The 13,065-nt window shown below is 40.9% G+C and overlaps 1 pseudogene; it reads right to left on the bottom strand.

The window, feature by feature from the left end:
* Nucleotides 1–6,264: 6,264 nt before the first annotated feature.
* On the bottom strand, nt 6,265–10,491 carry LOC101549013 (nucleolin-like; annotated as a pseudogene).
* Between the last annotated feature and the right edge of the window lie 2,574 nt (nt 10,492–13,065).

Here is a 13,065-nt window from a genome sequence, read left to right as displayed (position 1 = left end):
CAATAAACCTAGTATCCCTCCCCCCCAATCCCATCCCCCCGCCCCACCCTGGCTCTGTGGCAGGTACTCCCTTTTGATCTCTCTCTCTCCAATTGGGTGCTGTGGTTTGCAATAGGGGTATTGAGTGGCCATTGTGTTCAGTCTGTAGTCTACTTTCAGCACACATCTCCCTTCCCGGGCGGGATCTCCAACCACATTCTACTTGGTGTTCCCTTCTAAGAGGTACACTTTGCCCCGTTCACTTTCTTGTCTGGGTTTGGTTTGGGGGGGGTGGTCACACCCAGCAGTGCTCAGGACTTACTCCTAGCTCTGTACTCGGGGTTCATTTCTGGTAGGGCTCAGGAAAACATACGGGATGCTGGGGAATGAACTGACTGTTCTATATCTCTGGGGGTGGGGTGACACTCACTTTCCAATTTTACACTCAAGATATTATCCATACTAAAGTAGTTTTTGGAATTTATGAAAAATAGGAGATGTAGTTAGAATGTGAACATTTTAAACAATAGCAAAATGGGTCGGATGGATAGTACAGTGGGTAGGGTGCTTGACAGCTGACTCAGGTTTGATGCCCAGCACCCATATGGACTTGAGTAAACCCTGAGCACTGCCAGGTGTGACTTCAACTCCCCACTCCCCAATTATTTTTTATTAAGAGTCTATGGTTTACAAAACCATAAATAATGGTTTCTCATGTGCATCATTCTGAGCATATCTCCTCATGCTCAGTCCAAGACTCATCCATATTCTTCACCAGTGTACACATTTCTCTCTCCAAAAGGGCCCCTTCAGTTTTGTGCTATCTCACAAAACTGAGGGTGAGAGTTTCTCTCTCCCTCAGACCCCTTCAGTTTTGTGCTATCTCACTGTGTATCTTTGATGATGATGACTACCAAAGTAGTGATTTGGGGATTTCCTGCCTCTGGTGTTAGTTAGTGTCTTCATTTTAAATGAGTTTCTTAAATGGCTTCCAAAATCTCTTGGGAAAATCAAATTTTAGTAACTTTACTAAAATATTAATCACTGGACTTAAGTTTATGTTTCAACCTAAATTCTTGGACCTGTAAAATATCTCACTGAGAAAAATTATACTATAAGGAGGCCCATATTGTAGCAATTAGGGGAATTTATTTGTAAGTCTTCTCATCTAAATATGTTGGGGTAGCCTAGTTTTTACAGTGACTTAAAGTTTTAAAATTACAAGAAGTTTCTAGAAACAATAAATCAATACATAATCATGCCACCGGACCCCGCGCCAGGCTGTTTCATTCGGAGCGCCCAAAAGGGGGGCGGGTGAGACCCCTCCCTACCCCAAGGGATCCAGCCCCGGTAGCCAAAAACCTCCAGAACTCAACTGCCGCCATGCTCACAGCGGTTCTCATGCTCAGGCCAAGACTCATCCATGAGTGAGCCTATTCCTGGACCACGCAGCCCATTTGCAGCCACGCAACAACTCATACCTTACACAACCCATGCCCCAAGAGCACTGCACCGCATTTGATGGGGTTTAAAGTAGGGGGCAATCAATCTTAGGGGAAATATTTTCTTTTACAGATAAAAATAAGCATACAAGATGTTAGTGATCTCTTATAGAAGGGCTTAATGCCCCCTTGGGAAAATACAACAATCTTAACACTCTTTTCTCTAAGGAAAAAATTTTGTAACACTCTCAGCAGGTTTTCATAACAAACAATACAAAATATACTGTTTTGGTTCTGCTTTGGAGCAGGGGTTGGGGTTCCGGATGGAAACATCCGAAATGTGGTGGTGGGAATGTGTAATGGTGATGGGATTGGTGTTAGAATATTAAATGTATTCAAATATTGTGAACTTTATAAAATAAAAATAATAAACTAAAAAACAAAAAATCAATAAATCAATATAGCAAAGTGCCCAACTATAAAGTCAATACACATGGGGCAGGAGCAGTAGTACAAAGGGTTATCCTCAACTGCCAGCCTGTTAGACTGGATAAAAGCCACTTTGAGGGGCCAGAGAGATAGTAGAGAGGGTAGGGCGCTTGCATTGCTCACAGCTGATCTGAGTTCAATCCCCAGCATACCACATGTTCCCCTGAGTCCCACCAGGAGAAATTTCTGAGTGCAGAGACAGGAATAACCCCTGAGCATTGGTGAATGTGGTCCAGATAAAACAAAACACAAAATTGGTTACATTCTTTATATAAAGTATGAATCAAAGGAGAAAATGTTCAATGAGTCTATTCCATTTATAATAGTGTCAAAAATCATCTAAGAATAAACTTAACAAAAGACCTGGAAGATATATACTATAATCACTTTAAATCACGTAAGAAAGAGATAGAGGATCTTAGGAAATCCAAAAATATTCCACGCTCTTGGATTGGAAGAATCAATATTCTTAAAAATGATTATCCTAGATGACCTATTATATAGATTTATTACAATTCCCATCCAAATTTAATTTATACTCTTCAAGGACCTACAAAAGTCAGTAATAACATTTGGATGGAATCAGAAGAGACCATAAATAGCCAAAGCCATACTGAAAAATAGGAAATTGGGAGATATATTATGACATCATTTAGTACTAAACTGTAAAGCTCTAGTTATTAAAACTTCATGGTACTGGAATAAAGACAGGCTCTATGATCAATAGGTCAGAACAAAACCCCATATATATATGTATATGTATATATATGTATATGTATATATATATGGACAGTTAATTTTCGATAAAGGAGTTAAGAAAATGAAATGGAATAAAGATAGCCTCTTCAACAAACAGTGCTGGGAAAACTGGATAGCCACAGTAAGAAATTTAAGTTGGATCCATATCTCACACTGTACAGAAAAGTCAATTCAAAGTGGATCAAAGATCTTGAGATCCAACAAGAAACTACAAAGTACATAGAGGAAAATATAGGCAGAACCCTTTGAAATTTGTAAACTCAATAGTGTTTTCAATGATTTGTTACCACTGACAGAGGCAACAAAATAAAAACTAAACAAATGGCACTACATCAAATTAAAGAGTTTCTGCATAGCAAAAGAAACACAGGCTAAAACTAAAAGTCAGCTAATTGAATTGGAAAAAATCCTAAAATTCAACACATCAGATAAAGAGTTGATATCCAGGTTATATAAAGTACTTAAGATCAACAACAACAACAACAACAAATCCAAAAACCCTATCAACAAACGGGGAGAGGAAATGTACAGACACTTCTCAGAGGAAGACAGGCGGATGACCAATAGGTATATGAAAAAGTGCTCAGCATTATTTATTATTAGAGAAATACAGATCAAGGCATCAATGAGATACCATCTCACACCAGTAAGAATGACACATATCAAACATAGTAGGAAATTTCAAAAAAATGTTGGAAATGACTGAAAGCAAATCATGAACAACTTTGTAACTGTGTATCTCACTGTGATTCAATGAAAAAAGAAGCCAATCCAAAAAATATAGTCAGAAAATTCTGTGCTGGTGGGGATGATGTGTAAAAGGAATGCTCATCCACTGCTGATGGGAATGTTGTCTGGTACATCTCCTGTGGAAAACAGTATGGAGAGTTCTAAGTAAACTAACAATTGAAATGCCATTATGACCCAGCAATCTCACTTTTGGGTATCTACCACCAAGACATAAAAACACTCTCAAAAGAACATATGCACACCATTATTCATTGCAGCACTCCTCAGTACAATAGCTAATATGTGGAACCAACCAAGGTGTCCAACAACAGATGAACAGATTATGAATATATGGTATATATGGAACACTATATAGCTGCAAAGTACAGTGAAATAATTAAATTTACTACAACCTGGTTGGAACTGGAAGATATATAGAGTGAAGTAAGCCAGAAGAAAGACAAACACAGGATGATCTCAGTTATATGTGATATATAGAATACTGGGTGAGGAAATGTAATGTAGTAAAGGGGGATGCCTAGATCACTCTTGACATCAGAGCTTAGGTGGGAGAAGGATGGAGAAGGATAAAAATAAATCAAGGAGGGAAGGAAGAAAATAAGAAACAGAAGTAATGGGAGAATAAGGGTCAGGACTTTGGTTGTACAGGTGATGTGTAGAATATATGTGTATATAATTATGTATCCAAATCACAGACTCGACAACAATGAAAACATGAGATCTAAGCTGCAACAACTGAACTTCGTAATGTGCTTGTCAAGGTGGCAGGCAGGGATGAGGACAGAATATGGGAACACTGGTGGAGAGAAGTTGACACTGGTGGTGGGATTGGTATTGAAATAATATATGTCTATTACTCAACATCAATAACTTGGTAAATCATGGTTTTTTAATTAAATAAATTATTTTAAATATTTTTGAAATTAGAATTTGGGATTAAAAGACAATGCACATTGCTGGAGGTCACATTTTTAGTGGCGCTATCACTATAAACACATTACCTTAATTCTAATACATTTGAAATAAATAAATTAATAAATAAATAAATAGGAGTCAGAGAGATAGCATAGTGTGCAAGGTGCTTGCTTTGCACACATCTGACCAACTTTTGATCCCTGGCACCAGATATGGTTCCTGGAGCACTGCAAGGAGTGATCCCTGAGCACAGAGCCAGGAGTTAGCCCCTAGTGCCACCAGGTGTGCCCAAAAGCAAAATCAAAAAAAAAGAAGGGAAGAATGATTAAATGAATAAAATTTGAGTACAGTGGGCCAGGGATGTAGCTCAGTGGTAGAGCACTGCTTCACATATACAATAACAATAATAACTTATCTCTAAGATAATTTTGAGAGTCTCAAGACATAATCTCTAAAACAATTACTAAAAATTCAAAACGTTAAAACTAAAAATATTTTAGAAGGAGAAATGTTCTCATAGTAAATTTTCAATGAACCCAAACAAGGCATAAATGGAGGATAGAAGAAAAACTAGAAAGATGAATTGGGTAGAATGCTTCACTTGCATGCTGCTGACTCTAGCTCAATCCCTCACACCCAATATGGTCCCCTGAGCTTACCAGGAGTGATCCCTGAGCACAGAGCAACGAGTAATCCCTGACAACTGTAAAATGTGCCCTCCCCCCAAATTAAGACTCAGTATTGTAGGTTTAGCATCTCTATGAGGATGGGAACTTAATACTGTTGATTCGAAACCACACTAAAAAGATGCTCTAGCCTATTTTTTATTTTATTACTTAATTTAATCAAGTTATAGATCTTTACCAAAAATTGGGGAGATGATTTTTTGCTAGACATTTCTATCATTTTTTCTGCGACCTTTCAAGTCAGTTTATTTGATATAACTACTCTTGTGGGCGGGCTGAGTGATAGCACAGCGGATAGGGCATTTGCCTTGCACGCGGCCAACCTGAGTTCAATTCCTCTGCCCCTCTCAGAGAGCCTGGCAAGCTACTGAGAGTTTCTAGATACCGGTGGTTTATTCAATATGCCAAAAACAGTAACAACAAGTCTTACAATGGAGACGTTACCGGTGCCCGCTCGAGCAAATCGATGAACAATGGGATGACATTGACAGTGATACAGTGATACACTTGTGGGTAGCTTAGAGTTTAGCAGAAGAGACTCCATTTTGCTGATTCCATATTAGACACAAGACCTTGTGAGATGCAGTCAGTTATTTTCCTTGTTTGGGTGAATTTGTTCAGACAAATTAACACAGGTAGGATAAAAAGTATTACTGCTAATAGGATACCTTTAAAGACAAAATGTTTCAAAGTGATGAGAAAAATAGACCCCTGTCCACATTTCAAATCAACTAATTAAGCCAGAGAGCAGATGTGAAGAGGCAGCTGAGTCAGGACAACATGTCCTAACTATGAAGTGCATTCAGGATGTCCTTGAGATGGTTATAGTCTCGTTTGGTAACCTTGGTAACCTGGAAATGTACTCTGAATGTGCTCATGTCCTTGAAGTGGTCCAGACGCTGCTTTGCAAAATAACGTGCTTGAAAATTTCTGCTTCTGTACTCTCCTGCCTTCAATTACTCCATCCCCCATCAGATATTCTATAAAACAGGCTTTCTCCTTTGTTTGGAGCCCACTCTTTGTTCAGCTAGGTCAGCTAGGAAAAAATGAAGTGTTCTTTCGCTTCTCAAGGCATCCTGCTTGGTCTTCCGCTGATTTTGGTGGAAATTTCCACAACAAAACTAAGCCAATTCATTTTACAGCTACTTTCCATTTAAAAAACAGATCCCAGATTTTGTTTCTTGAAAATATTTGCGGTAATTTGTATTATATTCCTAACTTTGGATTTACATAGACACCATATCCTAATTATGCCATCCTGAAGGCAAAAATCACATAAAAGGGGAGATTCAAGAATACAGATAAACTTCCAGATCTCTTAGTGTCCATGAAAAATGTCACATGTCAGTGCTGGAGCAATAGTAGAGTGGGTAAGGTACTGGTCTTACATGTGGGCCACCCAAGTTTGATTCTTCAGAACCATACATAGCCCTCTAAGCCCTTCCAGGAGGGATCCCTATACATAGAAACGGGAGTATGCACCAAACATCGCCATACTTGGCCCCCAATAACAAACAAACCAAAAGCTCAAGTGTAGAGGCTGAGAGAGATGACTCAAAAGGCTGAACACAGACTTTGCATGTGGGAGACCTGAACAAAAGGTCCAGCAGCAAAGAGTCCTGGAGCACTGCGAGGGACCCTTGTGCACCCAATCAGGAGCAACCCCTGAGCACTGCGGAGTGTGGCCCTCTCCTATGACCTGATAAAGCAAGCTCTTCCTTATGATATTATATACCCAACTTATTTTAATCATTATACTAAAGTTATTGCTATAATTCTTTTAAAAAATCACTTAATTAAGGACAGAAACAGCCTTGTGGTTAAAGGTTTAAGAAAACATAATCCATCCACTGTTGGGTTCCAAGCAATTAGGAGCCACAGCTGTGCTAATAAGGGCTGAGAAATAGTGTGCCTTGACCCTGAGCAGTCCTCTAAACTGGCTATGGGATATATCAAACATCTGTGCTGATAAAGATTGGGAGAAGGTTTGCTCTGGTTCTGAGTGGGGTAAAGAATAATTTATTCCTATGTGAACTATATCTTGGCTCTCCCTTTTGAGGAATGGGTGCAACTGTAGTAAATCTTGCAAGATTTTAATTGACACTTTGGAATGTACTTTTGGAATAGAAATGCAACCTCAGTTTTTGAAGCATTTGTCAAAATGGATTAGAGTCCCACAACTCATCATGATCCCTGGGCCCACTGCGATGAAATAAACTGCCCTACTCCAATTCTGTGTCTTGGCTTTCTCATTGAGTTTTGATTAACTCGGGCATAACAGTGCAAGACTTTTACCCACGTATTTTTTAATTTCTCTGATCGTATTTGTTTGGTTTTTTTGTTTTGTGTTTTATTTCTGGGCCATGCTCAGGGCTTACTCCTGGCTCTGTTCTTAGGGATCACTCCTGGTGGGGCTCAGGGGGCCATATGCGTATCTGGGAACTGAATCAGGGTCTAACACGTGCAAAAGCAAGAATCCTGCCAACTGTCCTATGTCTCTGGCCCCAGTTGCATTTGTTTTTATTTTACTTGTATTCTTTAAATATTTTTTCATTTTAATTATTTTTAAAGTTTCATTGCATGTGTGTGGTTCAGGGAGTGTAACCTAGAAACTTATGTGTATAAGACATGAGCTCTGCCTTCCCTTTCACAGTGCTCTCTCATGTTACTGAATGGAGCAGACCTTTCCTTAAGAAAGAATTCTTTCTGGGGCTGGAGTGACAATATGGTGCTTGCTTTGCTTACAGTCAACCCTGGTTTCATCCCTGGAAACTCATTTAGTCACCCGAGCCCCACCAAGAGTGATACCTGAGCATAGAGCCAGGAGTAAGCCCTAGAACACTGTCAGGTATCGATCCCCCAAAAATAAATAAAAATAAATAAATTTTGTCCTTGAATCCAATAAAGGGCAGCACTGAAGGCATTTTAAGGGGCTGTCGTGTATTTGAGAATTCACTAATTTTGCCAAGAGAGTGGCCACTCCCAATTTCAACTTAAGTCCCAAAAGACTGACCCCCACTGGCTTTCCACCCACTTTAGAGGTGAGTCACGAGCCCAGGCTAGCCATCATCAGTGTTTCTAAACAGTTGCTGTGTTTTGTGTTTGGAGCAGTTCATTTGTAGAACAGCTCATCACCGTATCACTGTATCACTGTCGTCCCATTCATCAATTTGCTTGAGTGGGCGCCAGTAACATCTCCATTCAGCCCTGTCGAGTTCAGGGTCAGGGGAATGAGGCCCATTATTGTTACTGTTTCTGGCATATTGAATATGCCACGGGTAGCTTGCCAGGCTCTTCCATGCGAGATTCTGCATCACTCTTTGCTGAGAACTTTGTTTTATAGTCTCTGGATCTTGACTATTGATGAGATTACATGGTGCGGAGGGGGGAGAAGTTTATGGGTGTGACTGCCAAGCTACTGGAAAACTGGAGATATGGGTGGAAGAGGCCCAGTCCTGAATCAAGCAGGCTTGGATATCTCAGCCATGGGTCCTGCATACTTGGGTTCCTCTGCCTGTTCCTTCATGCGTGGGGCTTGTCCGAGCATGTGGAGAGTGACCTTGAGCATGGCTGTGGTTGGGTTCTGGAAGTTTTCGGCTGTCAGGGCTCTGCTTGGGGTAGGGAGGGAGGCTAAACCCGCCCCCCTCTGAGGGGACCTCGGTGAAGACAACCTGGCGCATGGGCAGGACATTCAGGAGAACAGCTCATAGCATAAAGGAAATCACCTGTCATTAGTGGTGTATTCAAGGGTTCTACTAAGGGATAGTACTGAGCAGCTAGAAGGAGGAGGTCTGCAAGATCCTTCTCAAATACTTCCTAGAGAGTTTCTGTTGCACTGAAGGAAATGTTGCTTCAAACCAGAGTTTTTGGTTCACCATGCCAGTGCTATTCTGTCCATCTGAGTTTGACTTTTTTGGTGTAGCACAGAGAAATGGATCATACATTTATCTCTGTTCCTTGCTTTTCTTCTAAGATTTGTTGTTATTGTTGTTGTTGTTTGCTTTTTGGGTCATAACCAAGGATCCTCATGGGTTACGCCTGGATCTGCACTCAGGAATTACTCCTGGTAGTCCTCAGGGGGCCATATGCAATGCCGTGGGTTGAATCTCAGTCAGCTGTGTGCAAGGCAAACACCTCACCTGTTGTATGTACTAGCTCTCTAGTCCCACTTCTAAGGTTTTGTCTGCATAAGCTTCTATTTAAAATTCAAAGCAAGCAATACTTTTACCCTTTCCATCCTTGATGACTCATGTGATCTCCACAGTATCTTCAAACACTTTCTTTAATTTATGCTGAGTAACTTTGTAAGGCAGGTTTTTAGCCTAGAATGTCCTTGCATCTCAACCGTTCTTGCAATCTTTTCCCTTTGGTTTTTCTAGTTTAATATTTATTGCCAAACATTTTTAAACCACTAACTTCCACTTGGCTTTTCCAAGTCTTCAGCAGATTTTAAATCCACATAAGCAAACTTCCTAGACTTACCAAATCTGACATCTACAACAGCAAGGTCATTTTTACCAAAAAGATCACTGATACCAGTTTTTAACTCAGGGGCAGGTTTATTGATGTTTAGGTTTTCAACAAAGAGATTGAAAAATGTAGTTCATTCTTTATCTTCTAGTTTCTGATTCTTAGTTTCAGGAGCTGCTTTCTCTTTGACCATTTTTGTCTTTCTTTTTCCTGGTGCTTCTTTCATAGGTTCTTCCTCATCTTCCTTATCCTCTTCTTCCTCCTCCTCTTCATCCTCATCCTCATCCTCATCATCCTCATCTTCATCTTCCTCAGTCATATTTCTGACCTTCACAGGAACAGCTTTTGTGGGGCTGGTGTAAAATCCATAGGCTCTTCTGAGTTCTTGTCATTCTCATCATTGTCCTCATCCTCATCATTTTCATCATTCTCATCCTCATCTTCATCTGAGGCACTAGCAACAGTAGCTGCTGCTTTTTTCACTGCTGGCTCAAATTCATCTTCATCCTACTCATCTTCGTCATCTTCTTAACTGCCATCATCATCCTAATCATCACTGTCTTCATTCTTGGATTTCTTGACATTCTTTGCTTTCTTGACTGAAAGGACTGCCCCCTTCTTACCAGACACAGCTACTAGTGCTTTTCCTGATATGACAACATTCTTGCTAGCTGTTCCTGACTGGTGTATCTACTTTCTTGGATAATGGAGGGGCTTCTCCCTTTTTGCCAGGGATGACAACTGCTTTTTTAGGTGGTTTACCCACTGCACCGTTTTTGATTGGGGCACCATCATCTTCTTTGCAGGAATTTCAAGAGCCTTTCCTGCCTTTGTTCTGGCGGATACAATCTCTTCTCCACTGCTGTCATCAGCTTCACCTTTTGGTTATTTCCTCATTGGGATATTTCCTTATTGTCACTATCTACTTCTCCATCCTTGGGAGAAGGAGCCATTTTCTTGGTGTCACCTTGGTTTTTACTGGCCTTTGCAAACTTCACCATGATGGTGGCTTATGATTTTGACTGAGTGTGTGGCGGGCAAGTGGCTAGATGAATCCGGAGGAATCCAAACTATGTCAATGGCAGATACTGAGGCTGAAGAGCCTTGGCGCATGTAAGCTAGGTTGCCAGATAGAGTTTGAGACTGTGTCCCATGATTTATTTTTATGTGGCTGAAAGTTTTTATCTTTCCACCCCCTTCATCTGTCTCCCAACCCCACCTCCGAAGGCTTAAGGGAAGTCTGAAAAAAGCCATTAGGACCACATAAGAAGAGGAAATGTCCTTGTTCCCAAAATTGTGCAACCTGAATTACCCCCATCAGAAACTCTTAATGCATGCTCTCATCCACTCTTTTAAAAGCATAATGCATCTGATTTATGTAGCCAATGTTGGGAGTAGGGACTTCAGAATGAGCCATATAACCTCCTACTATCAGCATTGCCTGTTAAGGGGAAGGGTGACCCTGGAATATTTAAGTCATCCCCAATGAGATCTATTACAGTGGCATTCTTGGGACTATAGTCAAGCAAAGGAAGGATTCTGTCTGAATCCTCAAATCAGAGGACGAAAGTGAGGAGTTGGTTCGGGAAAGGGGAGCCCAGTGGTGCAATTTGTAGTTTGGGAACTTCCAAAGGATCCCAAACCATATAAGTCATACTTATTGGCAAGATGAGTGGACAGTGAGGTTTAACTGAAAAAGTGTTTTGTGGTGTTGGGGCATGGTTGAGGAACTGAGACATACCCAGGGGTGCTCAGGGAATCATGTGGTGCTGGGGATGGACCCTAGGCCCCCTAGGACTCAAAGCCCTTTGAATTATCTTCCTGAACTACATTAATTTCATTTTAATAGCTGCCAGGATGCCAGCGAGTAGTATAGCAGGTAAGGAACTTATCTTGTGTCCGCTTGTAACTCCCAAATGAAACTAAACCAAACCAAACAAAAAGAGATAAAACAACACTCACCAATCACAGACAGCTGTCTGGTCCACTGGTGTAAAAAAGTCAACAGCTGCCAGGGATTTAGGGAACAGTCTTTTTGTGACCCCGTCACCAAAAATTGTTCTCTAATACTTAGTTGTGGTTCAAGTGAGATAGTACAGGAGGTAAGCCACTTGCTCCATGGGGATCATGGACACTATGTGTATTCCCCTGGCCACACTACCAGGAACAGTCTTTGAGAAACTGTGGGGTTTACAAGCACCAGCTCCCCACCTGCCCAAAAGCCTAGCTCCACTTTCCTCCTCTAATTGTTGGTTAGATTGGAACCTCCCAGTTGGGCCAGCACTAAGTTTCACCATCCTGAACACAAGTAGCTGACAGGGTCCACAATGCAGGACATTTGGAGAGAGTGATAGGTTGGAACATGCAGAACAGATGATGTTATGGCACTTTCCCTCTAAATTATTGGCTGGGTGTTGGAGAGATAGTATAACAGATAGGGTTCTTGCCTTGCACATGACCAACCCAGGTTTAATCCCCAGCACTTTATATAGCCCCCTGTTCCCCACCAGGATTAATTCCTAAACATACTAAGGTATGCCCCCCCAAAAAAATGAAATTATTAGCTAGATTTCACTTATTCAATTATTGTTGGATATATAAAAGTGGTGCCCAGTAGGCCCTGGGGCTCTACCCAGCAATCCTTGGTCAACTGAGAGGCTGGTTCATGGGGTGCCCAAGAATATAGTGGAGCTCAGGTCTTGAAATGTCTGAGATTTCCCAGGCCACCCTATAGTGCTCTGGGCTATATCCAGCAATTCCTGTAGGAGCATGTGGAATTGGAGTGGACTGCATGCTAGGCAAGCGCCTCAACCCTGTTTTATCTCCCCAGCCCCTAAGGACAGGATTTTAACAAATTTGAATCTAGTTATTATGGATTTAACATTAATATCTAAAATTAAAATATCAAGTCAGTACCCAGAACTTCAATAATTCATGTCCCAGCAAGACAAGTGACAAATTCTCTTGGTCCCCTCAACAGGACTCCCTAACAAGACCACCTTTTAAGTTGACTAAAATTTTCAGGGGATGAATGACCCCTGAGTCATTCAATTCTGTCTAAAAATCCAATGTGCTCCAAACCTAGCAGTGCTCTGGGCATAGGGCATCCAGGGTCACACCCAAAGTTGTTCATGGTCTTCTAGTCCTGTACCTGGAAATATTTGGGGTGGGAGGTGCGTGTGGTGCTGAGGATGGAATCTAGGCATACCCCCAACCACTGTACTCCCTCCCTGCCACTCATCATCATTTTACTATACATTGCTAGTGGATATGTAGTAGAAGAACAATATCTTCTATCTCTGCAGAGTAGGAAGAGAATCACATAGCTACAGTATACAGAGATTTCATTCTGTGGCAGAGAATTCTGAAAATTAGCATAACTGAAATTCAATATTCACTGATAGAGAGAATTTCTATATTCTAGTGTCATTTCTTCTAAAGACTATAATGAGATGGCTAGATTCTGGCTTCTGTTTAAAAAATTAAAAATCCATCGAATCACTGTGAGATACAACTTTACAACTGTCATTCGTTGCTCATCGATTAGTTCGAGCGGGCACCAGTAACATCTCTCA

Source organism: Sorex araneus, chromosome X, assembly GCF_027595985.1.
Source record: "Sorex araneus isolate mSorAra2 chromosome X, mSorAra2.pri, whole genome shotgun sequence".
In the NCBI taxonomy this organism is placed as follows: Eukaryota; Metazoa; Chordata; class Mammalia; order Eulipotyphla; family Soricidae; genus Sorex; species Sorex araneus.
Note: the sequence above shows the minus strand (reverse complement) of the source record. Positions and strands in the feature narration are given on the sequence as shown.